Genomic DNA, 13,899 nt, shown 5'->3' with positions numbered 1-13,899 from the left:
GTTTTCCTGGATCTTTTCACGTGTGTTATGAATAAATCTTCATTTTTTCGGTACCGGTACTAGTTTTATTTTGTTGTATTTTTCCGCGACACCTTAAAGGCCGGTCCGTGAAAATATTGTCGGGCATAAACCGGTCCGTGGTGCAAAAAAGGTTGGGGACCGCTGTTTTACATGATATAAAAATGTCATATCGCAATATCTTTGTATTTACATTTCCTAGTGAGGTCTATAACAAGAAAAGGCCAGGAATGTCTGAGAACAAGAGCCAGGAGTGAGCCTCCAATAACAATTTCGTTTCTAAAAGGGGAATTTCACCAATAACCTCCAATGAAATACAGCATTTTAAAAAATACAAAGTTTAATTTTAACTTGTAATGTAATAAAATTTAAAGAACAAAAATACAGTACTTTGTAAACTATGCAAAAAAACTGTTCCCACTTGAGGTGAAAACCAACCTGTGTTTTTACTTCCCCAGTGAGGTAAAAACACACTACTGAGCACAAACAGGCTGTGAAAGAAGAAGTGCTAACAGCTGGTGATGTGTGACTCAAATGTAGACTCAATCGAGCATCACTGGAGCTCTGGCTAACTGCACCTCACATGACAAGAAGAGCAAAGGTGGATGCAAATTACTGTTGTGGTTAGATCTTGAAAATATTTTGTTATTAAATTATATTTTATATTTTTTATTGTGTGATAATAATGTGCAGCTGCTGAAGAATAACAAGGTTGCATTGTATTCAATACCACACATCAGCAGTGCGCAAGCTGCTAGCATTAGACCTAGTACAGTATGAAGGAAGCTAACAGAAATCGTTTAGCATTTTGAAGGCATTTCGTGGCTAAGACGCCAGCATCTTTTATTTGTATGTTTGCAAAAGCGTTGTACTTCACCACAGACTGTGGTCAAAGTAAGTTGAGACAAATGACGAGCTCATTGATGACGACAGTGCTTTCCCTGTCAGCTGCTCTCTTTCTCTTACTCCCTCCCTCTCTCTCTCTCTCTCTCATCTTTGCTGTCACTCGTCACATTGTTGGGAAGATTTTATTGCACTTACACTAACATATAATCATCAGTTCAATTAATAATATTACACTTCATCTGTCCTTAGGTGCTCTGTGATTTTACAGCGAGCCGGAGAATGGGTAATATTTATGGTCACCGTATTGATCACGTTGCAAAATTATTTTCATTTGTTACATTTTATTTTGCAAAGTTTGGAAAAGAATGTTTAACTTAAGTGTGGTTTAACTTACACACATAGAAAAAATGATTCCCAGTCTCTTCTTCAGAGTCTTTTAATATTTTTAATGCTACATATAACCAAACCTCAGGTATCGGTATTGTATTGTAACTAGAGACAGTGTCATTAGTGCAACCCTAACTGATAATAGCTTCGACGCGTGTGTTGACTGACAGATACTCCCTAGCGACTGTCTTTTGTTGGGGGGTGGAGGGAGCTCAGTTATTTTCAGCCTGATGGAAAGACAGCAGACAGGTGGCTCACATATAGGCCTACTTACACCATTGGATACCATGACACAAATAAACGCAGTGGACACAATTGTCTGTGGAAAGACAATCCTGTGTTTCTCTGCTTCATATCTACTTTGATATTGAGCCTCAGAGTGTGAAACTAACTTGAATGATGGAAGACCGGGGTTTCTGGAGGAGGGCGAGCAAAGAGGGGGAAAAAGAAAAAGCGAGCGTGTGAACGAATGCTTCGGACAGTTCTGGATGAGCAGACACTGACAGGTTTTCTTTCTTTTTTTCTGTTCTGGCCCCTGTCTCTCTCTTTCTCATTCGCTCTCAAAATATCATTACTGCACAATTCGACTTCTCTACATCTTTAGAAAGGATTTTATATGAGCAGTTGTTGGATTGATTAGGTTTCTAGCTACAGTGTACACCCACCCCCCATCTCTTCCTGAGGAACAGAATGAGAGCAGGGCCGCTGGTCAGCACTCTGGTTTTCTGCATCCAGATGGTAGATGTGAAAGATCCCAGTTAGGGGTCCCAATGCTACGTCCTTGAAGCTGGGTGATTTATACACTGGCAAAGGCATCTAAAAGGCAACTAAGGAGAAAACTCCTATACATTGTGTGATAGTATAAGGATGTGCTGGATCGTATGTTTAATTATCTTTTCTGATATGGGAGTTTTTTTAGTTCTTTATATTCACAATCATATTTGATATATTTCATACCTTTGCACTCTTTGTGCTAATAATGCTACAGGATCCTTGTTACTTCATGCTCTGACGCAGGGGTGTGTGTGTGTGTGTGTGTGTGTGTGTGTGTGTGTGTGTGTGTGTGTGTGTGTGTGTGTGTGTGTGTGTGTGTGTGTGTGTGTGCTTAACCTTCAAGTGAACCTCACTTGAACCTCAGCGTTTCTGAGGAGTTTTATTCACTGGCACCTCCCACTGTTTTCTCTCCAATTAAGTCTGCCATCACCCTTGGTGAAGAGAGTCTGCCCCAAGCGCGAGAGCCATGTATCCCCCCACAGGTCTGAGCTTTGGCCCCACTCGTCCCCACTCAGCTTAGGTCCCAAATGCATGGAGAGCATCCTTCACACCAGGGAACGTCCAGATATGTATTAGTATTCCCTTTTGCCAGCAGTTCCGAAATGGGTCTCAGAAGTGTGAAAGAATAGAGGATAAAAGAATCGAAGTGTGAGGAAACATAGGAGAGAAGAAAGGACAGATTTATGGAGAAAGAGTGGAAGTAATTAAGTTAAATGGATCAATAGATCTATAGTTAGCTGTGTTCTCGCCATGGGGTGTAGATGTCGGAAAGCAGGAGGTGCTGGAATAAAAGGAAAAGAGATCAAGGTAAAAAAAAAATTAAAGAAATTGGAATATTGTGAAATTTACCTTGTTGTTAATTAAGAGACTGCCATATTTATTTAACTTTTTTTTTTGTTAAAAAATAAACATGACCAAATGGTATCTGAATCAGATCTTCCATGTTGTGTAAACCATCATCTTTGCTTGGTTGATTCAGTTTTGTTCATTTAACAAACTGCTTTGGTACTTGTTTGACTTGCAAATCTATTCCAGCTGAGTAAAATGGTCTGTTCGATAAACTTTTGTTTTGTTTATTTGATTTATTTATTTTTATCGCTCAAAATCCTGTAGTAGTTATTTGCACTTATGCACAATGTTTGAAAAGGACTGTAGCTCCTTTTTTAACATGAAGTATTTTTTTTATCAGCAGCTCCTTCTGTTGCTGTCATTTTGTAACAGAATCTGTAGAAATCGTCATGGTGAGCATGATTTTATGATTATGAATCCGTGCTGTAATTTAACATTGTTCAAATCACAGAAAGAATTTCCATCATATTTTGTAATACGTTTGTTTTATTCAATACTTTAAATATACTTCAGGTTGAGTGATCTTTAGCAGTACATTCATTGATCACCATTTTGAGTCAAAAGGTAATGTTCAAATCGAGGGATGAGAAAAAGAAAAGGAGCAGGATGGAAAGATGGAACTGAGCAAGGATTGTGTTCATGTGTAGTCGATGATAAGTGGAAATGTATTGGGAAAAAAGCAGTTATGGAGAATGGAATGAGGAACTTTAGGAGGAATGAATGGATGGAAAAAAGGCGAGAGCTTAAGGAAATTAAGGATAATTCACAGATCTGATCATGAGCTTAATGATGAGTGATTGGATGAAAAGATAGAGGGTGTGATAAGGAAAAAGAAGAAAGTGAGGGCAAAAAAAGTGGCAAGGAAAACATTAAGGATAGAAGTGGAAAAAAAAGGAAAAATAAAGTACAGTACCAGAAGACTTTCATAATCTCATCATGGATAGATGGATGTAAATGATGAACTGTCAAAGAAGGAAAGCAGCAGTGTAAGGATAAGGAAAAAAGGAAATCAAGGAATATGAGAGGACTGTGGGCTGGTGGTAAAACAAGGCAAACGGTGACATGAACAAGGTTTGAATCAAAGATAAAATGACTAAAGGAACTAAAGAAAAAACTAGAAACTAAAGAATCAAATCAAAACTAGAGACATATGCTAAAGAAATTTTAATTTTATGATTTTCTTTAAATATTGAGGTAACAAAGGAATTTTTTTCAGATAGAAAAACAACCAAAAAATGAAACTGTAGCTAGCAGAAAGATGGCATAACAGAAATTAAGATCTATCCAGGTATAAATGAAAGAAAGGAAGCAGGTAGAAGGTAATGGATAAAAAAGAATAAGAACAAAAGAAGGGAGGAAATGATTGTGGCATTATATTTATTAGCAACCATGCGAATGTACCAACTTCAATACCCTAAATGCTGCAAATTAGTGGAAAAGCACATAGAACAAGCATAAGACACAAATGAAGGCAGCTTAAAATGAAATGAAATTGGTTGTAGGCAGCAGGACTGCAAAGGGATTGAGGGGAGAAAAAAAGGGAAGGCGAATGGAAAGGAAAAAGAGCAGGTCTTTATTATGGTGAGTAACTTTGACACGCTCGCGTTGCGCCCAGTGCCAGTCCATCCGTCATCCAGCTCTCCTACTGATGAGCATTGGAAACAAATCTGAGGAAGCCGGGCTTTATTTTGCCGCCTGGGTGACTTGTCGGAGTCGTCACAAGCCCATGTGTCCCTGTACCTCTTCCCAACTGACATCTCCCAAGCTCAGTTTCACCCGCTGGGAATCTCTGCCGCTCTTCTCTCTGTTTTCCTCCATCTCGTCTATTCATTATGCAGATAAGTTGGGTTTTTTTTTTCTTTGCCAGTCCCCTGTGTTCGTTTGATTCTTTATTTATCTCCGGTGTTTTTGCTGTTTATCTGTTTGCAGAGAGTGTGTGTATATGCGCTTGATAAGTTGTGAAACACAGAGGGCATCAATCACTGTCACTTAGCTGCTCAACATGTCGCTCGTTGCGACAGAGCCCTCCTCCGAACCTAATCTCGATGAATTTCAAACTCTTCCAATACATAAATCTGCAAGGGAGGGGAGGAGCGTGGGTGGGGGGGAACTTTAGTGCTTTTCCAATCTGAGTCAAATATATGTTTACACATTTACAAATGAGAAATCCAGGAGTACAACGTCAGTTCTCATATTCTCCACGCCCATGGCAGCCTGCTTGGCGATGCAGCCCCTCCTGCAGCAGACTTCTGCAACAGTTATTTAGATGAATGATTAAAGTTAAACCACAGCCAGCAAGAGTCTCACCATTCTTATTTAAGGAAGAATGGGGAAGCTGTCATCTTTTGATGCATTACCCAGCATCTTGCATGCAAACAAGGCACCCCTTCTCTGCTGATGACACCATGCTCTTCTGTCCCCCCCCCCCCTTCCTTTAAGATGTGTCCCCAAAGACCTGCTTTGGGTGATTGATCAGGTGGTGCGGTTGCATCAGTGGAGACATGAAGGGAGTGTGCCCACCCAGCAAGCCAGACAAAAACACTTCAGCATGTTGATCTGATGTGATCAGTAAGATGGAGGGAACAAAAGTGGACAAATATGACTCCTGAAGTCTGGCCCTTCAGTGGGAAGTTTTCTAATGGCTTCATAGATAAATTGTGTTTCGTGTCATCTTCCTGCATTTTAACTTTTGGTAAACTTCGTAGAGCAATACTGTAAATATACTGAATGCAACAAATGGGACATTAGCAGTGTTTTCAGCATCCTGTTTTGTAAGTTAGTTTTAAAGGTATTGTAAGCTTGTGGTAAATTGCAAAAAGGAAAGATTTTAAGAAATCACAATTAGTTATCTTTGTCCAGTAAAGTTTGTTTTTGCTGTCTTAGGTCTTTTCTAACTAATCTATATTTTAGTTGTTTTGTAACGATTCTTATGCATTGACCAAGGAAGGTTTAAACACAATGAGTGACCTTAACCTCACTAAAATTCGTCATCATTGTCCAACAGACTGTGTAGAAAGAAGTAACCACAGCTGATATTTCTTTTTGTTCAATACTTCCAATATTTTTAATTTCTACTTCTTCTGTTAATAAAAGGAAAACTGCACATTAAAACATATAAACTGCCCTTTGAAGTAAATCAAATTAATTTTATTAATAATAAATAATAATACAGCTGTAATGCTTTCAAATCCCTTCAAGTTAGAGTAAAATTTCACCAAATCTTTTTAGTCTTTTCTTAAAAAGATTTGGTAGTTGTTTGAACTTGCTAGTCTCTCTATTTGGACGTTTCCCATAGTGCGCTAAATGCTTTTTGACATGTTCGTGCTGCCAAAAATTGAACACAGCAAGATGAAATAGAGATTTGACCGTGAGCGTTGCTCTGACTTGTCAATCCTCGGACCACACCGTGCTAAGTCCTTCTGCGGTGATGATGACTATTTTAACACATAAGATTAAAAAAGAAAAAGTTTAAAAAAACAGTGCTACAACATTCTGTATGTAGCATGTGTGCTTTATGCTAACTGCCACTGTCAGTTAGCATGCTAGCTATCATAGGAATCAAGAGTGAATTCTTCTCTTACTGTCTGGAAATTGTTTGGTGGCCTCTCTGCTTCCTCTCTGTAGCCAAGATGACAACCATAGATGGTAAGAAATGGCAGTTTTTTTGTTTGTTTTTACCATTATGAGTACACCATCCAATGAGCTTCATTTAGCCGCAGGTTTTTCCCTTTTTGTGCACTCAAAAAGTACTAAGTGTGGACTTGAGACACAGCATTCATCTTAAACTGTTGCTACTTGGATGTAAGATAAAAATGATAAGTTAAGCAAACGTTTTTGAAATGTTTCTGCTGCTTGCACAGCAGGTCGAGTTGAAGGTGGCAGAGTTGAAGATGTAAAGGTCTTCACTGGGATTGCCCAGGAGGAACAGGATTAAAAATGAGTGCATCAGCAGGACAGCTCAGGTCACACGTTTTGGAAAATAAGTTAGAGAGACAAGGTTGACGTGGTTTCGGCATATAGTGAAGTTAAGAAAAGTACAATTAGTTATCTTTTGTTCAGGAAAGTTCCTGACCTTTCTGAGGTGTAAGGTTAGTGGATATATCAGACAAAAGATCTTGAATTTTGTTATTTCTTTCCATTTTTGTTGTGATGTACTTTGTGATATTTATTATGAAAGGTGCTATATAAATAAAATTTGACTTACCTATACCTTACTGGCTTAATAACAAACTTCCAAGCAGGAGGTGAAGAGGAAGACCACAGAGATAAGACATTAGTGCATGGAATGAACAATTGCCTCTGAGTTTTTCAAACTTTTAACTTTCATTTTCCTAACTCCTCCTTTACAGACCCCTGGTTACTTTTTAGTTTTTCATGTTTGTAATTATATATGTGGATGATTTTCTGAGTTTCTGAGCACTTGAAAGTAATTTACGTATCCACAAAACTTTTAATATTATAGTTGTATTAGCTAATCTTAACTAACCACAGAGAGAGCACAAAGCTCTGCCAAGGCAACTCACTCTCTGGGCAGTGTTTACGCTTAAGGGAGCAGTATCATATTTTGTACAGATTCAATTTGTTTTCTTTCTTCTTTTTAAATGTACTTTAAGAAGTTTATAGTGTGGTAAAAAAGAATGCATTTTTTGGGTTAACTTAAAAGAGAGGCAGGTGTAAAATGTAAAAGTGAGAGCAGAGGTCAAATGTAACATGATATTTGGATGCAAACTATAATGGGACATTTAGAATTGCTATATGCCTGAATGTACCTAAATCATTTCCTAAATGTTGCCAAGACAAACAAAGGCAGTAGAATTTTAAACATAGTTTTAAGGATGAAAGACATTTTATGAAAGTTTGACCTTATTCGACCTTAAAGAAGAGGCGAGCAGGACAAAGTAACGTATTATTTAGGATCCCATACATAGTTTTAAATAGTTCTATATAGCATTATTATCACTTTGGCCTTCAGGTCAATCTATCGACCTTGAAGGAGAGGTCAGAGGTCATATTTGCTGTTATGTGAAATCTACTTTCTATATCCTGACAATACACACTACACTTGAAACAATCATGATTCTAAGTTGTAAGACTTTTTGTTTTCAACCAATAATTGTCCTTGATGTAAATATGTAAAAATTGCGTAGGTTTCTGTTGTGTGTCTTGTGTACTGTTTGTTTGTATACGTGTCTTTCTTGCTGCTTGTACACCCAAATTTCCCCTTGTGGCACAATTAAAGGATTATTCTAAATCATTAAGTTGACCTTTAAGACCTTGGAGGATGTAAGTCAAATTTTGGTAGATTGTTAACGCAACTCTACACCCCTACAAAGTTTTATCAGAATTCATTCAAAACTTTTTGAGCTATTGTGTTTACAGACAGATTGACAGGCACGCAGGAACGCACACAAACGCTACCAAAAACATAACCTCCTTGGCGGGGGTAATAAATAAAACAAAGGTTTTCTGGAGGTCTACAGCAGCACATAGATTCTGTTTCCTGTGGGAGTAGTTACGTGATGAAGATTAAATGCAACTGAAAAACAACTAAAACCGATTTGGCTGTAGCAGCACTGCTTAAACATACTTGAATGAAAGCACTTACATACAATGCTGGCAGCGATGCCCAGTGTTTTGTTAGCATTGTATGTTTATTTGGCAGTGGCTGATACTTAGCCAGTCACTGTGGAGTCTCCTGATTTAATATAGTACCATAATGCATTTTGCAAAAGACTGTGTTAACAAGAGCAACGTTGTTTATTTAATGTGGTAATCTCTGTGGTTGCAAAGGCTATTTTTAGTCCCATGTGCTATAACAAGAGGTATGTCGTTCCAAATGTAAGAAGAACATAATTATTTCAGTTTGTCGTTGTAGCCGGCCTTGCTGAATTTATAAATCACTGGACAGCAATATTTATCTTTGGAATACACAGATAAGAGTGACAGGTGGATTTAGATTATGATGCAAATAAAGAAGCTTCAGGTGAGGCTTTGCTGTTGCAGGTGTAATGTTTAACTGTATTGAACGAGTAATAGTCAAAAGGATCGTAAGCCAAATGGAGCCTCTTATTTACTGCAAAAATATGAGAATATGTTTGGCCTTGTAATCTCAGTCTTCAAAAACAAAAAATACAGCAATTTCTTTCCAAATAATGTTTCATTTGCTTGAATACATGCACATATTTGTACATGATGGGTCCACTGCAAGATATTTGATGTTCTGTTTATATTTTTTTATTTTCTCTGTTTGTTTTTATGCTTTTTTTTTTGTAAAGAAAAGTACATGCAGACACATGGATGTGTTGTCTAACAAGCTGCCTGACCTCTAATGACCTTTCTTTCACCGCTGGGTTTTTGTTGTAGATCTTCTGCTTGCTTGGTGAAAAAAAAAATGACTGGCCAGTTTTTCAAGCAATTGAACTCCCACTCACGCTGGCTGACTTGGTTAAATTAAAATGTTAATTAATTGTGTAAAAATATGTCTCAATATACAACAGTTGGAAGTTCTAAAGTTGCCTTGTTGTGCCAAGACAATAAAACAAACCTGAAATTCCCATAACTGTGAGACATTGTAGTTTTCTACATTTCCCCCTTAGTCTAATTTTAGCACATCTGCAATATTTTGCAATATTGTCGGCATATTACACTTAAGCCAGCATTCAATACCCTCATAAATCCTCTAATATAGACATCAAATGGTAGAGAAGCATCTCTTTCTTTCTTCCTTGAAACTAAACCTTGTTTTTATTTACCTTATTTTCTACACACTAAAAAATACAGATTCTTTAAAGCTGATGATGAACTAAAATGCTTATTAAATTTAGTCTGAAATATGGAAAAATACTTTATTTCTTCTTCAAGTGATTTTTTTCAGAACTGAGCTGGTCTTCTTGAAACAATATTACAGATATTACTTCTCAAGAAACCTCTGATTATTCTCTATGGGGTGAAGTGTTTCTCATTTTTGTCTTATTGCACTCATAATCTCACTCTGTGTCGTATATATATTGTCTTTTTACCTTTTCTCTCTTTGCACTTTTGCCTCATATTGTCTTACAGACATCTCTGCTTTCTCTACACTCATTCTCTTATTCTTTTTCTTTTTCTCCCTTGCTGTGTTATCTGTCTCAGCTCCATTTCCTTGCTCCCTGATACTCCCTGACTCAATAGCTTTCATTTTCATGATAATCCAACGACACCAGTGGACTGCAAAATCGCTTTTACTGCTTTTTTCCCCCTCTTCTTCCCCCCTCTTCCTCTCTGTCTCTCTCTCTCAACAGTCTCTTGCTCCATTTTTCCCCTACTGGTTTATCTTTTTTCCTCCTGGCTTTATTTTGCTTTTTGTAATTAAATGTCATTTTCAGCTCTCTCATTTTTTTGGAGGGGGGGGGCAGGGAGTGGGAGGCTAAAAGTTAAAAAGTTTCTTTTTTTGTAGTATGATTATTGTTAAAACAGTGCAGCGTGACTGCTGTTAAAAACTGAGCACGTCTGAGCTACAGTACCACACTACCACCATCGGATATGTTCAGTTCAGCTTTATTTTATTCTCAGTCTACACGTAGCTCAATTACTACTCTGTCATCAAACTTCCATCCGTTCTCAGAGATGTTTCTTTTTATCCACATCTTATATTTCTAAGCATCATATTCATAACAGATGCAAATTATAATTCCTGTCTTCCGGCAGGCATCTTTTATGTCATTTCAACGCACTGTAAATGCCCCAGACTCCACATCTTGCTCCTTTTACTAGAAGCAGCAACATCTAACACTGCACCACAGACTGGTTTATAAAATAAGGCATAATAATGCTACAAATATGACCTGAAAAATAACACAAGCTGTGAATAAGGACGAAAAGATGCAGTTACATAAGTTGACCTGCACAAAAGAATTCATCACATTTTTGTGATTTTTTTTTTTATCCGAAAAAGTTGTAATAATGTTATTACTCGAATTCATGTGTAACCTTTTTTACTTTTTTTTTTTTAAATCAATTAAACGTCTGAGTTCTTATTCATAAATATTCAGATGCATGACAAAAGCACAACACTGCAATGTGTGATGTTATCATATGTGCTGAGAACATTTCACTCAAAAACATCATAAACTATCAGTATATTGTGACATCCCTTGAGGGGATTTTTCCACATCAGTTTTTGATTTGTGTTTTTTTGATTATTATCTATCACTAAAAAAACATCACAGTAACTGGATAATTCTGAGGAGGCATAGTTGAAGGGAAGGATCCAGTCAGCCTTAAGTCAGTAATGTCCAAAATCAGTTTGTTATATCCTATGTTTTGTCAGTGACATTTAATTACTCCATCAGTCACAAAAACTTTCAAATTTAATCAAAGAATAACTCTTTATGTGAAGAAAGCACCTTAAAGTAATCATTGAATCACACAAGCACAAACGCTTGTGAATCTGCCTTTTTATATGCACAGCTGTATGAAATAACACCATACATGCATCAGGCAGGTGTATTTCTTAGGTTGCCTATATTAAAAAATAAATATTATTAAATCACATCAACTGAGTACAAAACTCTTCTCCAGTATTTAAACTGCTTTTGTCATTATTGTACAGATGTATCAGCTGAGAACACACACATCATCTTCCATTTAGTTGTGCTGTGTGTTCAGGTGTGTCTTGACTTCCTAAAGAATTTGTGCTAAGATACTGTCACCATCCATCACTGTGTTTGGTTCGGCTGATTCAGAGTTATGAGAGCGGCGATACGACTGTTTTGTTAAGTACTGCAACCTCTGAGCTATTTTCTCACCTCGCTTTGCAACGCAGCGAGGAGGAAAACAAAATGGCAGGGGTGCTGGGAGAATGCATGCTCTGATCACTTTGGACTTGTTACTGTTAAATGCATGCATTAGCACAGTAAAACGGGACAGTTCAAATACCGCCCTTCATTTTAAAGGCACAGCCTTCTTCAGATGAAGGTGTTCATACATCAGCTATGATGAAGCGAACCAAACTAATGTAACAGCTTATAATCTGTCGAGATTTTCCTAAACAGGACTCTGACACTCAGATTTCCTTTTGCTTGAACTGTTTCAAAGATGTCAGGGTCATCTGAGAAATGAAAGGCCTTACCCTTTCAGGGTTTTCCGGCATATTTCAGAATGCAGTGGTGGATGAACAGAAATGTCTACAAATTTCATCTTTGAAGTTCGAAACTACAAAAAGAGAACTTTTTTACTGCAAGATCCTTCGCTTTCCACAAGCACAGATTGATGGCATTTGCCTTTTTCAGAAATGGTGAAGGTGCATTTAGGATAAATAGGAACTTCAAAGTTAAAAAAAAAAAAAGATCTGCATTCAGCTTTACATCTTATTGTCCTCAGTTAACATTTTGCAGCTTTTCCAAGTCTTCTTGAAGAAAAATGAGATAACTACTTTTAATCGCAAAGGCACTTGAAACAGAAAGTTAAGAAAAAACAATCAGTAGCTGGCATCAGAGCCTGTGGTTTGTAGTGCTGTGGGAGGGGAACTGTACATTTGACTCTCCTGTGTGACAGCAGATCAATGCAGCCTGGAGCGCAGATAGAAATGAATTGATTGTCACCAATAAAACTCCAATTAAACAAAGGAACAAGCCTGGGAGAGAGCTCAGAGACAAGCAGCTCTCATCTTCACATCTGTCCTCGGGGGAAGAATGGGAGAGCGTGAGGCAGGAGAGGGAGTCGGGTGTGGGCTGAGGAGCCGGGGAGCATGGTTCATTTCCTCTGAATACTCTTGCTATCAGGAAGGTGTGGAAGTTATGGATGAATGTGAGAGTGAGCAAACTGCAGACAGAAGATCAGATAACCGATAGACAGAGAGTGCAAAAGAAAGAGGGAGCAGAGGGAGAAGTGCTGGCATTGATCTAAAGCTTCCCTAATGATGAAAAGAGATCTTAATTGTGGTGACATGTAATATAACAGGTTTAAGCAGTCAATTGTAGAGCTCATCTGACCTTATTTAATAGGGTAGTGTGAAGCCTCTCATCACATAGTCTTTCTTTCCCTCACTACAGCCTTCTCTACCTGCCTGTAGATGTGTCTCATCGCTTTGTCTGTCAGTTTTGTCTCAGCCGCATTGATAATCTCCTCATTGAACAAATTCCTACATTTCATTCTTGTATGGACTTTAAGGTAGGTTGGAGCCCTTCCATCTACGCAGCAACTAAGGGTTGCTTTTTGCTCATATGAACCTCCAAATGAAATTTAAAGATGATTAATGTTCCCTATTCCTAGAAAATGTACAAGATCTTCTTACTCTCTCCTCTCCTCATCTCACTTCTCCACTAATAACATTTTCTTCACTATCTCCCTTTATCTCCCGAGCGCTGTAATCTGATTGTTCTTTCTGTGATTGTGCTGTTATTGAGTTGTCTGGATCATACATATGTATAAGCTCACCACAATACTTATGCTGTGCTCTGCTGTGATTTCCTGCAGCATACAACCAAACAGGAGTCCCATCCCTAATTGGAGGAAACACTAATGCCATGTTGAAGCGTGTAAAAGCTTCCCTCTGAAAAAGAGGGGACTCACACCAACCCCTGAGTCAGGTTTATACGGAAATGTTCCTTTTGAGTCATGTTAAGTTTGCTGGAAAGCTGTAAAAGTCCCCAAGTCTGACTGTGTGTGTTAATGGAGTTGTTTTTTCTTGACAACAGTGGCTCAGATATAACGTGAGAATAAGAAATACAACCTCGGAGTTATGTAGCTACTTTGGTAGACGAGTGATGCATGTGTTTCTTTTAAAGTACAACGTAAAACTAGCTGTCATCCACAATTTTGTGTTCTCCCAGCTAGCTGCACCTAGATTCATTTTTAGCCAGCTGTGGGGCTGTGGGGATGGCAGTCAGTCTCTTTAGTAGATGGCCACACTTTTTCATGCATACAAGCTTATATTTGATCAGATACAGTGCTTAACAAATTTACGAGTCCACCTGTCATATGCTCCAGTGCTCCAATTTGAGTCGGCACCCTGGACCTCTCTGAGAAGTCAGAAATTAATCAAGC

General features: G+C 38.0%; 1 protein-coding gene across 2 annotated transcripts in view; it reads left to right on the top strand.

Annotated features, from left to right (window-relative positions):
• The window catches only part of nxph4 (neurexophilin 4), a 46,510-nt gene that overhangs the window by 27,129 nt on the left and 5,482 nt on the right, over positions 1–13,899 (top strand). Inside the window, exon 1 of one of the 2 annotated variants that reach the window (XM_080892123.1) lies at positions 1,555–1,757. The exons of the other annotated variant lie outside the window; for it this stretch is intronic. The gene's annotated coding sequence lies outside the window, so the exon portion shown is untranslated. Of the gene's footprint in view, positions 1–1,554; positions 1,758–13,899 lie in introns of those variants that run through there. 2 annotated transcript variants of the gene reach the window in all.

The sequence above is a fragment of the Rhamphochromis sp. 'chilingali' genome (genome assembly GCF_963969265.1).
Source record: "Rhamphochromis sp. 'chilingali' genome assembly, chromosome: 9".
Classification (NCBI taxonomy): domain Eukaryota; kingdom Metazoa; phylum Chordata; class Actinopteri; order Cichliformes; family Cichlidae; genus Rhamphochromis; species Rhamphochromis sp. 'chilingali'.
The sequence above is the reverse complement of the archived record's forward strand: the minus strand, read 5'-3'. Positions and strand labels throughout refer to the sequence as shown.